The sequence below is a fragment of the Kogia breviceps genome, chromosome 4 (genome assembly GCF_026419965.1).
Source record: "Kogia breviceps isolate mKogBre1 chromosome 4, mKogBre1 haplotype 1, whole genome shotgun sequence".
Classification (NCBI taxonomy): domain Eukaryota; kingdom Metazoa; phylum Chordata; class Mammalia; order Artiodactyla; family Physeteridae; genus Kogia; species Kogia breviceps.
Genome location: NC_081313.1, coordinates 36861276 through 36874499, shown reverse-complemented (window position 1 = coordinate 36874499; position 13224 = coordinate 36861276).

The window sequence follows — 13224 nt, the reverse complement described above, 5'->3', positions numbered from 1 at the left end:
TTATTTTTACCAATTTTCAGGTATAAACATGAAACTTCTTGTCTTTTTTTCTTTACGGGTGATATACCATCAATGGGTGTGGTAACCTCACTTGCTATTCTTCAAATACTAAGAAAGGTATGTATCTTAAATCTACCTTTGCAGTCTGGTCCTCTTTACTGAGCACAGGCACTGGTGATTTTCACAATCATATTCAAGCGGCATTTCAAATTGTGTCCAGAAATAAATTCAATATCTTGACCTCATCACCCAAGACCTTTCTCTTGTTGGTATTGTTTTTGACTCACTTAATGATGTAAGTATGATGCAAATGACTCATATTAGAAACTACAGGAACACTCTATATCCATATATTCAATCCTTAAATATCAGACTCCCTCATTCCTAATTCTTTCTTGTCCACACATAATCTTTCCTAATTTTGCTTAAACTATTTGTCTGAAATATAATTTAGATCACATATTACAACCAAATTCTACTATTCTGGAATAGTGGGTTATGTTCTTTATATATCCCCAACTTTTAGCATTGCCCTAGGCACATAGTTAAAAACTGCTGAGTGTTATTTTAACAAGTTAATCGTTCCACCTTCCTTACAAACTTTTAGTGTTAAGAAAAAGGTCAAATCTTGAGGTTTCATGTTCTGCCCTGAAAGAAGGAAAGAAAAAAGATTTAAAATTAACATTTGGGGATTTCTTTCCTTGACTGCTGAGTATGAATGACCCACTAATTGAAGCACCAAATGATTTCATTAGAATAAGGAAGGAAGGATTTGAAAGAGGAAAGTTTATTCTTCATGCTCAGAAAATAATTTTTTGTATGTCTTTCTGGAGAATATCAAACCCATTACAAGAATGTCCCACAAGAACAGTTTCTTATTATAGACATTGAAGATACTGCCTCAGATGAGTCAATGAATGAACATCTGACTTCAATTTTGAATAAACTTCATTACTCATAATATACTCAGCACTTTGATAAATGCTCTATTTATGCTCTATTTATGAAAGATGTATTTTAGGTAATGTAAGGGAATTCATCTTCTCTTTATTTTAATTAAGGAAGCCAAGTAAAGATTCAATTAAATCTGATTTGCATGACATGTTACTTGCTACATCTTGAAGTAAACAAGGCACACAAACAAAATGTGGCCTTGAAAAAGGACCAAATTGCCACTTTCCAAAATAGAGGAACAGATAGTGTGATAGTAGTGAAATCCTTTAATACTTTAAATTTTGACAAAACTGATCTTGTCTTTTAAAGACAATTCATTAGAGTTTGGAACTGATGTCACATTTGGTCTGGGCAGTGCTTCTATCCACTCTTTTGTAAGAAAACATCTGCTATTGCCAACAGCCAGTTCCAGATATTTCTTGCCCATTTATCTCTTCCCGAGCACACCCTTAACCACTTCAGAGCTGGTCCTCTTTTATTCTCAAAAGATATCTTCTCCTTTTATTACCAGGTTAATACTTCCCCAGTATTCATAGGGAGAGTAGCTCCAGAAATATCTGCTACGATGGATGGAAATGAACTAGGACTTGAGGGCTAATGGAAAATCTAATATGAATCCCACCACCTGGAGGAATATAATATTAAAATAATACAATATAATGAAGTAAGCTTTTTTTTTTCTTTTAGTGTATCTTGTGATATAGTGCCTAATCTTCCGAGAAAGGACCCAAGTGTATTGAGCCAAAACCCACTGAGGGCCAAATCTATACTGTCAACCAGTGGTCTCAAAGGCGTAGCCCGAACCTTGGAGATGTACATAGAGGGAATAAACTTATTGGAAGGGGAGCAGGATCCCTTGATGGCTATTTAGCCTCATACCTTGAGGGAGCTTTCAGCATACCTTGAATATTGACTTAATGGTCAAGCCTAGCAGGGTAAGCAAGCAAGCAACAACAACAACAAATCTGAAAACTTTGGGGGGCATGGAGGACATTTCTTCCCTCACTCCGGAAGATCATTAGCATTTCATTCCTACCCTATCTCCAGTCTCACGTTCTCTCTGCCCCAAGAGAATGGAATCACCAACCTGACTGGAGAGTGGAAGGAGAAGCTGCATAGTTCAGTCCCCCCATGTTTTCCTCCTCTGGGAGTGAGGTGTCTTAAGAAACACACACTCTGCTCTGCTCCTCCAGGGTAGGTCAATCTGTCTAATATAGGGGATCACTGTTGGGAAACTCACTTGCTCACCTATATAAGTGACATTCTCCTATGTCACCTCTATCAATAAAAAAGAAAAAAATTTGGCCACCATCTGTCTTATTACTTGGTTCAGAACCATAGCAGGTAAGATAAACACTATATTTGGGGGGCGGTTCTCAAGTTCAAGTTTATTAATACCTTAAAACTTCCTCTTAATTCTAAAAATAAAATATAAACTGTGTATTAAATGAGCTAATGCACGTAAAGTACTTAGTGCATTAGTGCAGTACCTAGTACTTGGGTATATACTCTTTTTTCTCCTTTACCTCCAGGTCCTACTTTTGCTGCTGCTACTAAAGCTACTACTTTGGTTACTATTATTGCTGCAGCTGCTGCTGCTACTACTTCTACTACTACTGCAGTTACTCCTACTGCTACTGCTATTGCTGCTACTGCTACGAATTACAGTTACTGCTGTTGCTACTACCAATATTACTATATATGCTGCAGCTACTACTACTACTACTACAGATACTACTACTAATACCTACTTAGCTACTGCTGCTGCTACTACTAGTAGTATTACTTCATACTGTATAGGCAATAGAAAAAAATAGAAAACAATCCAAGAAACATTATCAACAACTATCAACTATTTTCTTTTGTTAGATTTTCACAGAGAACCCTACAGTTTTAAACTGTTGTGGCTTTACAACATTTGTGAAGTTGTTATTGAACACTGAAAACTGTTAATGACTCTAAAGGTGGAACTGTCTTCTATTGCTATTAATGTCCTCTGTAACTCTTAACAAATAACCTCATTGAGTCTATAGAGAAAGGAAATGATCCGCAGTTTTCCTCACGAATAATTATCACATTCTGGAATACTGGATTTGTGCACTGCTGATAGTAGTATTTTCTTAGGCTGAATATTCTAATATAGTTTTTTCAAGACTTCTAAGCACTTCACAGACCAAAGCATTGGTACAACACACACCTAATTGTCCTAAATGAGGACATGAGGTATATCTCTCTGCCATTCCCTGGGATAATCCTCCTTTATGGAGCATAGACGAAACTGGTATTAAAGAACTGCTCCCTTAAGCAACACACCAAGACTATAGGTGTGCTTTTCAGAATGAAAAAAAAAAAATCTTTCTGAAAGAGTCAAAACATTCTAAAATCCTCCTGCTATGAAATATAATAAATCTTTCTATGTTTGGACTTCAGAAGGTCATAAAACTTCCATATTCAAAATCTACTTGAAGAAGAGGGTGATAGACAGCAGTCCTGGTCCATTTCTCTCACCATTTTCTATAGACACAGAAAGGAAATCTGTGTTCCACAGTGCCAGTTCTTGTGGGCCCTCATCTGACACAAAGGATACAACAGAATTCTGAAAATATCTGCTTTTAGCTCCATCACTGTGTTCTGCTGTCACATGCAGATGATACAAATATGTTTGAAATGGTTTTTTAAAAGGCTCTCTCTCAAGGCTTTTAGCTACATTTGTACTCTCGATAATTGCATCCACACTCTTCCTTCTCAAATAGACCCAGTGTTTACCCATTCCTATCCACAAGCGAGACTGCTTTTATTTTTATCTGTTTTAGAATTTAAAGCATAGGAATGTTTCCTTATTTGTTCTTTAATCATTTGTTTCTTGGAAGGGCTCATTTGTCACAATCCAGAGCTACAATATAAATTGTGTCTTGATTTAAGAAAATGAAGTAGTTGGTCCCAAACTCTGGATAATACAAATTGAGGGAGCATGAACTTTTAACTTGGTGAGTCTCGACATGAAGAAGATGAGAACTGACTGTATCTTTGGAAAAGAATAGATGTTGACCTTTGAATTAACTTCAGAGGGGTGTATTAATTTTAAAGCTGTTATGTTTTTATGAAAAATGCTGAAGAGTGTGTGCTGGGCATCTGTCTAGTTGATATTTGTACTATGTCTGTATTGTGAGTCATCTGTCCAAGCTTATTTCTTGCCTCATGGCTTTCTTTACCTTTCACAAGTCTTTTATATCCCTAGCTGTTTTGAATGCTACATAATATACCAGTTAAGTCAATGGGTTGTACACTAGTGCATTTTTTAAAATACAAGAAACTCTTTGAATGGGAAGTATGCCCTGGCAATGAAACTTGTACTGTAACTTTATGTAATTTTTTTATGTCTGATCATCTTCAGCTACCTAAAGCCAATGAATAACAAGCACAGTGAACAGTTTTGCTGACGTCTTCCAGGGTGATTCTATTATTCTCCAAAAATGGGGAAAAAAAAGAGTGTCATTGTCATAAATTGTTAATACTGGAGCAGCATGTTCTCCAGAATTTTGTTAAAATGACATTAAAGACTATTAAAATTATGCTGTGATTATATCATTTGGGTATTCTACTGTATAAGTAACCAAGTTACATATTTTCCTTGATTTATAGAATATGAATAAAAATAACTCAGCACATACAGTATGAGTTATTCGTACAATTAAATTTTGTAACTGCCATGATAAACAGGTAGCACAATCGTGCTATTCAGCATTCAGTAAATGATGAGTTACTAAAGACCCATTTAATAAATTTAATATTTGTCTATACAAAGCTCTCTCTGCTACTTGTTCAACTGCATTTTACATTGAATTTGCAAGCTGACTAAATAAGTGGGTTGGTTCAGCATCCTAAAGAAAGTGTCTCAATTCTGTCAGTTCAGATGAGTGCATTCCTCTTATATTATCTTCTTAGGATAAAGTTTATTAATAAAAGAGTGCAAGTTCATTAATTTGCTTATTTAACAGGTTCTTAGTGAGAATCTCATATAGTCAGAGACTTGGATAGCTGCAGAATGCAAGAACACTTAAAACATGTTTTCCATAATATAAAAATAATTACTTTAAATATGATATTCTAATAATTATTGCTTTAATAAAAATGCGGGGCTTCCTTGGTGGTGCAGTGGTTGAGAGTCCGTCTGCCGATGCGGGGTACACGGGTTCGTGCCCCGGTCCGGGATGATCCCACATGCCGCGGAGCGGCTGGGCCCATGAGCCATGGCCGCTGAGCCTGCGCGTCCGGAACCTGTGCTCCGCAACGGGGAGAGGCCACAACAGTGAGAGGCCCGCGTACCACAAAAAAAACCAACCAAACAAACAAACAAAAAATGCGCTTATCTGAAAAGTACAAACAGTGGGGCATGATTATGCATATAGCTGTGATCTAAAGCTACTGCTTTATTTCCATATACACAACATCTGTAATATGAGTGGTGCCACAATAAATCTTAAGACAGCTCAGAGGAAAGATCAATTCTAACCAGGAAAGCTTTTTATGTATAGGATGGTGTTTGTGGATCAGTAGAGTTTCTATTTCTCGTGATGATCCTGTGAGGACGGTGTAGCCAAAACCCAAGAATCTGCAGGTGAAAGAAGACCAAGTCATACAAATTATATTACTTCAAGTACTATAATGAACATTGCACTATTTGGAATTGATGAGGTGACTGAATCATTTGTGCCTAAAAGCATAAATATTATCATATTAATATTTTAAATTATCATATATATGGCTATTTGAATTTATTTTTTATAGATACTCAGGTGGCTTTATACTACTACAGGAAAAAAAAACACTAAATGTATTCAGGTTGGTTATTTTTAACATACAGCATCTATTCTACTATGTAGTTATACAGACAATTAGAAAGCTTCTAAGCTTGAAAATAAATTTAGCTCAGTCATCCACAAAAACTCAAATTCAATTTAACACATGATGCTGTTCAGCAAGAATAAGGCACTCAAAATGTACTACTCAATATGTGCCAATTTTGCCAATAAATAATTGCACCCTCTATTTCTACTCCCTCATATTTTCAGCCAAGAAAAGTTTTTTGAATCGGCTAGGAATCAGTCTCTTATCTGCAGCCACCACTTTGCATCACAAATTTTTAAAATCCTATTTTCAGTATTTGGCAGTTAAGGTCTTTTGGAAAAAAATGAAAAGGAACTATGGACTTGATTGTGGGCTGGTATTCACTCCCTATTTCAAAGTATATGTTCATGGCAGCTGGTATTACTCAGTTTCTGTTACTTTTCCAAAGCATCAAAATAAGCTCCTTTATGAAACTTTTAAGATTATATTTTTGAACTCTTCTTATTCCTTAGAGGAAAAGACTCAGATACAGTCTATAATAAGTATTTCTATTCATTGTTTCTACATTTTACAAATCTGTATCGTCATACAGGAGTGGAAGCAGGAAGGTCAGCAAGCATCCCAGCCCAGAGCCTGCGCAAGATGGGACATTAGCTAGAACTCCTCACACATCCAGCTGTGACTCCAAGCATTTCATCTGCAGGATAAGGAGGAGGAGACCCAAGTCCACCACTTTTCCTAGGTAAAATGCAGGGAATGTTTCTTTGGGATTTAGCTGAACAGGACAGACTGAGAGGTTGGAAAATACCAGCCGGGACTCTGGGGAATTTGTAGCACCACTTCGTATGACCCCGGGACCCATCAAATTCAAGACATGACTTAGTTTAAATTTTGTAGTGCCTGAGATAGCTTGTAAAAGCAAATTTATGGAGGCTGTACAGTTGGCCCTCCGTATCTGTGGGTTCCACATCCATGGATTCAATGGTGGATCGAAAATATTTGAAAAAATATTCCAGAAATTTCCAAAAAGCAAAACTTGAATTTGCAACGACTTACATAGCATTTACAATGTATTCTGTATTAAAAGTACTCTGGAGATGATTTGAAGTATGTGGGGGAATGTGCATATCTTATTTGCAAATACTACAACATTTTATATAAAAGACTTCAGCGTCTGCGGATTTTAGTATCTATGGGTGTTCCTGGAACCAATTCCTCCATGAATACTGGATACCGAGGGACCGATGATTGTAAGCCCAGCAGTAAACAAAGTGGACCCTGGAATCAGACTCCCGTAATCAAGCCATGGCTCCCCATCCACTAGAAGTGAGGGCATTTCTTTTCCTGCAAAATCGGGTTCATAATTAAAGCACTTTCATTATGAAACTGTTGTGAGGATTAAATGAAATTACATTATACACGTAAAGTATTTAAAAGATTGCATGGCACATATTAGATGCTAAGTGTTAATTTGTATTGATATCCCACTCTGAGGAAGACACCTTTCTTGTAGTCACCCATAAATAGTCTTATTGAAAAACTTGGTGAAAAAACTATCTATCATATTTTATACACAAGTACATATATGATTATACCAGAAAATGCTGGCAGAGAATAGAATATCAAATTAACAGCGGCTATGTCCAGTTCATGCAATTGAAATTATCTTACTTTTCTCTTTACATCTTTCAATACTTCACAAAGAATTTCAATTTAATACCAGAAAAGATATTATCAAAATAACCAATCTAATGGAAAAAAAAAACCTTTTATCTTTTCTATTTATAGATATGACTGTTAAATAAAATTAAAAATAAAAATAACAGCTGACGTTTATTAAATATTTAGTGTGTGTTCTGTTCTAACAGCTTTATATTATTAAATTACTTAATGTTCATTATTACACTATGAGGTGATGTAATTTTATATATATTTATAAAGCCTAAGAAATTAACATCAGTGCAACACTAATAACTAAAATACAGACTTTATTGAGCCTTCTCAAGTTTTTTCCACTATTGTTCATTTTCTGTTGCAGAATCTAATTCAGGGCAGTACACTGCATTTAGTCACCAAGTCTCCTTACTCTCCTGTAATCCGAGAATCTGTGACAGTTTCTTCGCTTTTCTTTATTTTCATGACCTTGACACTTTTGATGAATGTTGATTTGGGTTTATCTGATATTTTTTTCATGATCAGACTGGGGTTATGGATTTTGGTGAAGTATCCTTCTCATCGCATTACATCAGAGGGTATTTGATATCAACATGACTTTTTACTCGTAATTTTTTTTAACATCTTTATTGGAGTATAATTGCTTTACAATGGCGTGTTTGTTTCTGCTTAATAACAAAGTGAATCAGTTATACATATACATATATCCCCATATCTCTTCCCTCTTGCGTCTCCTTCCCTCCCACCCTCCCTGTCCCACCCCTCTAGGTGGTCACAAAACAGTGAGCTGATCTCCCTGTGCTATGCGGCTGCTTCCCACTAGCTATGTATTTTACATTTGGTAGTGTATATATGTCCATGCCACTCTCTCACTTTGTCCCAGCTTACCCTTCCCCTTCCCTGTATCTTCAAGTCCATTCTCTAGTAGTTCTGTGTCTTTATTCCCGTCTTGCCCCTAGGTTCTTCATGAACATTTTTGTTTGTTTGTTTTTTAGATTCTATATATATGTGTTAGCATACGGTATTTGTTTTTCTCTTTCTGACTTACTTCACTCTGTATGACAGACTCCAGGTCCATCCACCTCACTACAAATAACTCAATTCCGTTTCTTTTTATGGCTGAGTAATATTCCATTGTATATATGTGCCACATCTTCTTTATCCATTCATCTGTCAATTGACATTTAGGTTGCTTCCATGTCCTGGCTATTGTAAATAGAGCTGCAATGAACATTGTGGTACATGACTCTTTTTGAATTATGGTTTTCTCAGGGTATATGCCCAGTAGTGGGATTGCTGGGTCGTATGGTGGTTCTATTTTTAGTTTTTTGAGGAATCTCCATATTGTTCTCCATAGTGGCTGTATCAATTTACATTCCCACCAACAGTGCAAGAGGGTTCCCTTTTCTCCATACCCTCTCCAGCCTTTATTGTTTGTAGATTTTTTGACGATGCCCATTCTGACTGGTGTGAGAGGATACCTCATTGTAGTTTTGATTTGCATTTCTCTAACGATTAATTATGTTGATAGAAGGATTCTGGTTTAGTTTCCATGTGCAAGATTTGGAAAGGGGAAGAGAAGTAGAACCATTATTGTTCCACTCAGAGGTTGGGGAGGCCTATGGACATTGGCAGTTAAATAAGAAAGGTTCGCCTGGGCTTCTTTGCATTCTTCTACTAATCACCCACTTCAGGGCCACAGACTGCTACAATCATTGGGGTTATTTCCCTGCTGTTTTTGTAATTCATAATTTCCTAAACGTCAGTATTGGCTTCCCTGATCTGATTTCCTCAGCCCTCTGACAGTTTTATAACTCTCTAATTTCCTATTTTAAATCCCTTTCTGCTTGAAATATGTTAGAACAGTATCTTTTTTCCTAATGAAACCCTAAATTATAGGACACCTAAAAGAACCGGGATCTAGACCCTTTATAATATCCAGCCTCTTACCTGCATCAGAACAAAAACACTTTCTCGCTGTTAACTTTCTTAACCCTGGTTTATTTTCTCCTTAACAAATTAGCAGGCTAGTAAAAGACAGCAGTTATTGATAATATATTTTTAGGGGAAAAATCCTTCATTATCTGAGTACTAGTCTTTGACTCTTTTTGAGAATAACATCCTTCCTGAACCTGTTCAAAAAACATCTTCAACTTCCTATGATTATATACAATTACTGAAATCCTTCATGCCAAATACTATGGAGAAATAATTACAAACATAATTTTTAAGATGTATTTTTTACAAGTTTGGGAGAATAAAAGCATAATAAATATAACGCATGTATATACTATGTACACATACAAGAACCTGGTAAGGGAGAATGAGAAATGAACAGAGTGATATAGACAGAGAAATAGGTCAAATCCCCAAGTTCCCAGAGGCAAGAAGGGTGCATTAATGAAGCAGAGAGCTTTACTACCAAGGCAGTTAAAAGACATCTGCCTGGTTCTTGCATGAAGGTTATGGGTGTGGAGAGGCCTATGCTGAGTTAAGAGAAGAATCAGGTTTCATTAGTTGAAGATGTTGAGGAAAATTATTCTATTTTCAGTTGTAATTTAATTGCACACTGTTTATACTCATAGGCTTCATTAGTAGAGCTGAGTTACTTTATAATTCAAGTGTGAAAAATGACCTTGTCTTTAGAAAAAAATGCTGGTCTTAAATTTCAGATAAAAGATTCTCTCATGTAAATGGTGTATTCTGGGAACTACTTAACTTTAGATCTTCAAAAGGTACTATTAATGTGAAATATCCTACCCCAAGAAAGTTAAATATCTTTGCAACAGAATGACCAATCAAGAAGTAATAAATTATCACTTTTTTTCATAAATGAAAATTTTTATATATCACCCATAAGTTGATGTAGGCATGAGAGTTTTTAAAATGCTAATTATTAATCATTATTCTTTTTACTTTTAATTACTTAATGTTTCTTTTGAATTAAGAATAGATGGTATTTAATATTTCATGTCAGTGTCTGTGACTCTTTGAGTAAACAAAAAATAATTCAACAAATAGCTAACTGTAGTTCATATTTTTAAGACTCAGAAATGTTTATTCCTTTGGAATAATTTGATATACATATGGCAAAGGGAATAGGTACAGGAAAACTTAGAATCTAATTTAATGCATAATTTAATACTTAATGCTTAAGTTGTAGATTATGCAGAATATACACTGAAAGTATTGTATAAAAATATACAAACTTACAGAGATTTGGTGCCAAGAAACAGTTTACCTGCAGTTTAGAAAATTAAGACCTTTTTTTTTTTTTAATGTACCACAGTTTGCTTCACTGACCTTAAAAAAAAAATCTCTGTATTTTGGTCAGCCTGGTGGATTCAGAGCAAGGAAAAGAAAAAAAAAAAACAGGTTATATATAGATATCTACTAAAGACTTATACAAGGATATATCTGTACATTCATTTAACAAATTAACAATAGCAATAAGAAGCATTTATGAAATATGAGCCAGCTTCTCTATCACTAAGCAACAAAGTTGCCCAAAACATTACATGAGTTTATAGGTATCAATTTAAGCTTTATCGTCTATTCAAAAGACAGGAAGGTCTGAGATGACTCTTTGGATATAATATTTTCAATTGAAGGAGGAAGTAAATCATAGTGGAAATGTCAACAATAAACTGTTTTAAACTTCAAATAAAAGACATATTTAAATAGTTTGATACATATACAATTTGGATTCATTTCAAAGCTACTTTGATCTCTCTCCTCTCCTCCCACCATGTTTTATTTTATTTAACAACCATTTAAATATCACTTTCCATGTGGCAGACCTGTTTAAAGTACTTTACCAATATTCATTCATCTAATTATATGAGTTCTGTTCAACTTTTATTTCAATTATTCTACAATTATCTCTTTTCCCTTCTTCATGATTATAAGATGTAGTAACAATCTGCTTCAAACATAATCTTAAACCAAAGTATTAGTTCACCATGAAAGGCACTTTACGTAGTATTCCTTACTATACTATAATCTATTTATATGTTGGTGTCCTTGGAACTTCTGTGTAGAGAGTTGACCTTGCTTGGGGCAGTTCCCAAGGACTTACCCAAGAGGAGTACCAAGTCTATGGTTTGTGTTTCCTCCAGTTCTTCCCTCAGTAATAGTTTTCCACCACCTTCTATTGGCCATACCCCTAAATTGCATTGCAAATATATCAAATAAATGTATCCATATCAGCATTTCCCTATGCACACTCCACAGAACACACTAGTCTTGAGGGATTCTCTGAAAGACAAATAAAAAATGCTTTAAAGATAGCATAAGTTTAGCAACAATTGTATAAACTATTCTGTTGGAATATGCATTCTAAATGGGTTGAGAAATCTGGCTGTCCCAAACATACTTGGCTAAAAAAAGTCCCCTCCCCACCTTCTTTATTAATTAACAACTCTACAAATTCTGAACAACTAGTGCTTGAGAGAAAACCTGTTGAGCAACAATAGTCTACATCAGGGTTCAGTGAAAAAGTTTGGCTTGTCATTTATCCTTCTCTTTTTTACCACAGCAACAGTGATGGCTTTATTTTTCAATATTCTATTATCAAGACTTCCTGCTATGTGAGAAGCCATATATTTTACCTGATAAAAAATGCAGTTGCAAAGTTCTAAATAAATCAGAAATGATTCTAAATACAGCTATTAATGCATGGCAGAAAGTAGTCCAGTGTAAAATATAACTACTTAAGCATTCCATCTGGTTTGTGTTTTGTTCAGATCCATATATATCCCAAGTACAAAAACAAAACAGGAGTTATTTATGACACTATAATTTGAGCCCATGTCTAGACAGCATGCAATATAGGTGAATCTAAAATCTCAGCTGTATTAATATGTGATAATTGATCAGACAAATCAGTGGGCATAATGAATTTCCTGTCATGACCTTCATAACAATATCCAGTTTAATTTAAAATATCAGCTTAGGCACATTTTGTTTCCTTTTACATCGTGAACTTGTAGAACTTTCAAATTATTTCTATGTGATAAAGTTTATTAAAATTTATTCTCTTATCTATCTAGTTATAATTTTTAATCACACCTCTATGAAAAACTATAGTTTTTTCTTCCAATTAAATCAATACAAATCTTTTTATTTTGGCTTTTTTGTATTATTTTTATTCTTGACAAAGTATTCTCTGGTTCTGCATGTAATTGACAAGATAATTGATAATAATTAAGCAAAATCCAGCCCCAAAAAGAAGTAAATATTCTCCATGAGAGGCAAGGAGAAAAGCTCACTGGAAAGATTACCAGGCTAAGTGTCAAAAGTATAAGTTTATCCTTAATTCCAGTTTTAACGTGTTATGTGACTTAGTTAAGTAACTTAATTTCTCTGTAACCTTAGTTTTCTTACCAATACAAAGAAACAAATGTTATACTTTGAAGGCCTTTCTACATCTAAGATTCTATATTTCCTACGTTTTAAAAGCATATGTTACAATAGAGCAAGAAAAGTATAGGTTTACCTTAAGAGATATTGGTCAAATACAAATAGTTTAATATTTTTAATATTTTAATTAGGAAGTCATGTTTAAAGCTCAAGGTTATCTTTACAGCATTTTCTCTCCACCCACCCCTCACCCCTGTTGCTCTCTCTCTGTCCTTCTTTTTTCTCATTATTTCTCTCTACCTCTCCTTAACAAAGTGAGATTATCTTAGAAAATATTCTGCAACTTAATTTTTCCTCCCAGTTAACCATGTATGCATGGAGATCCTT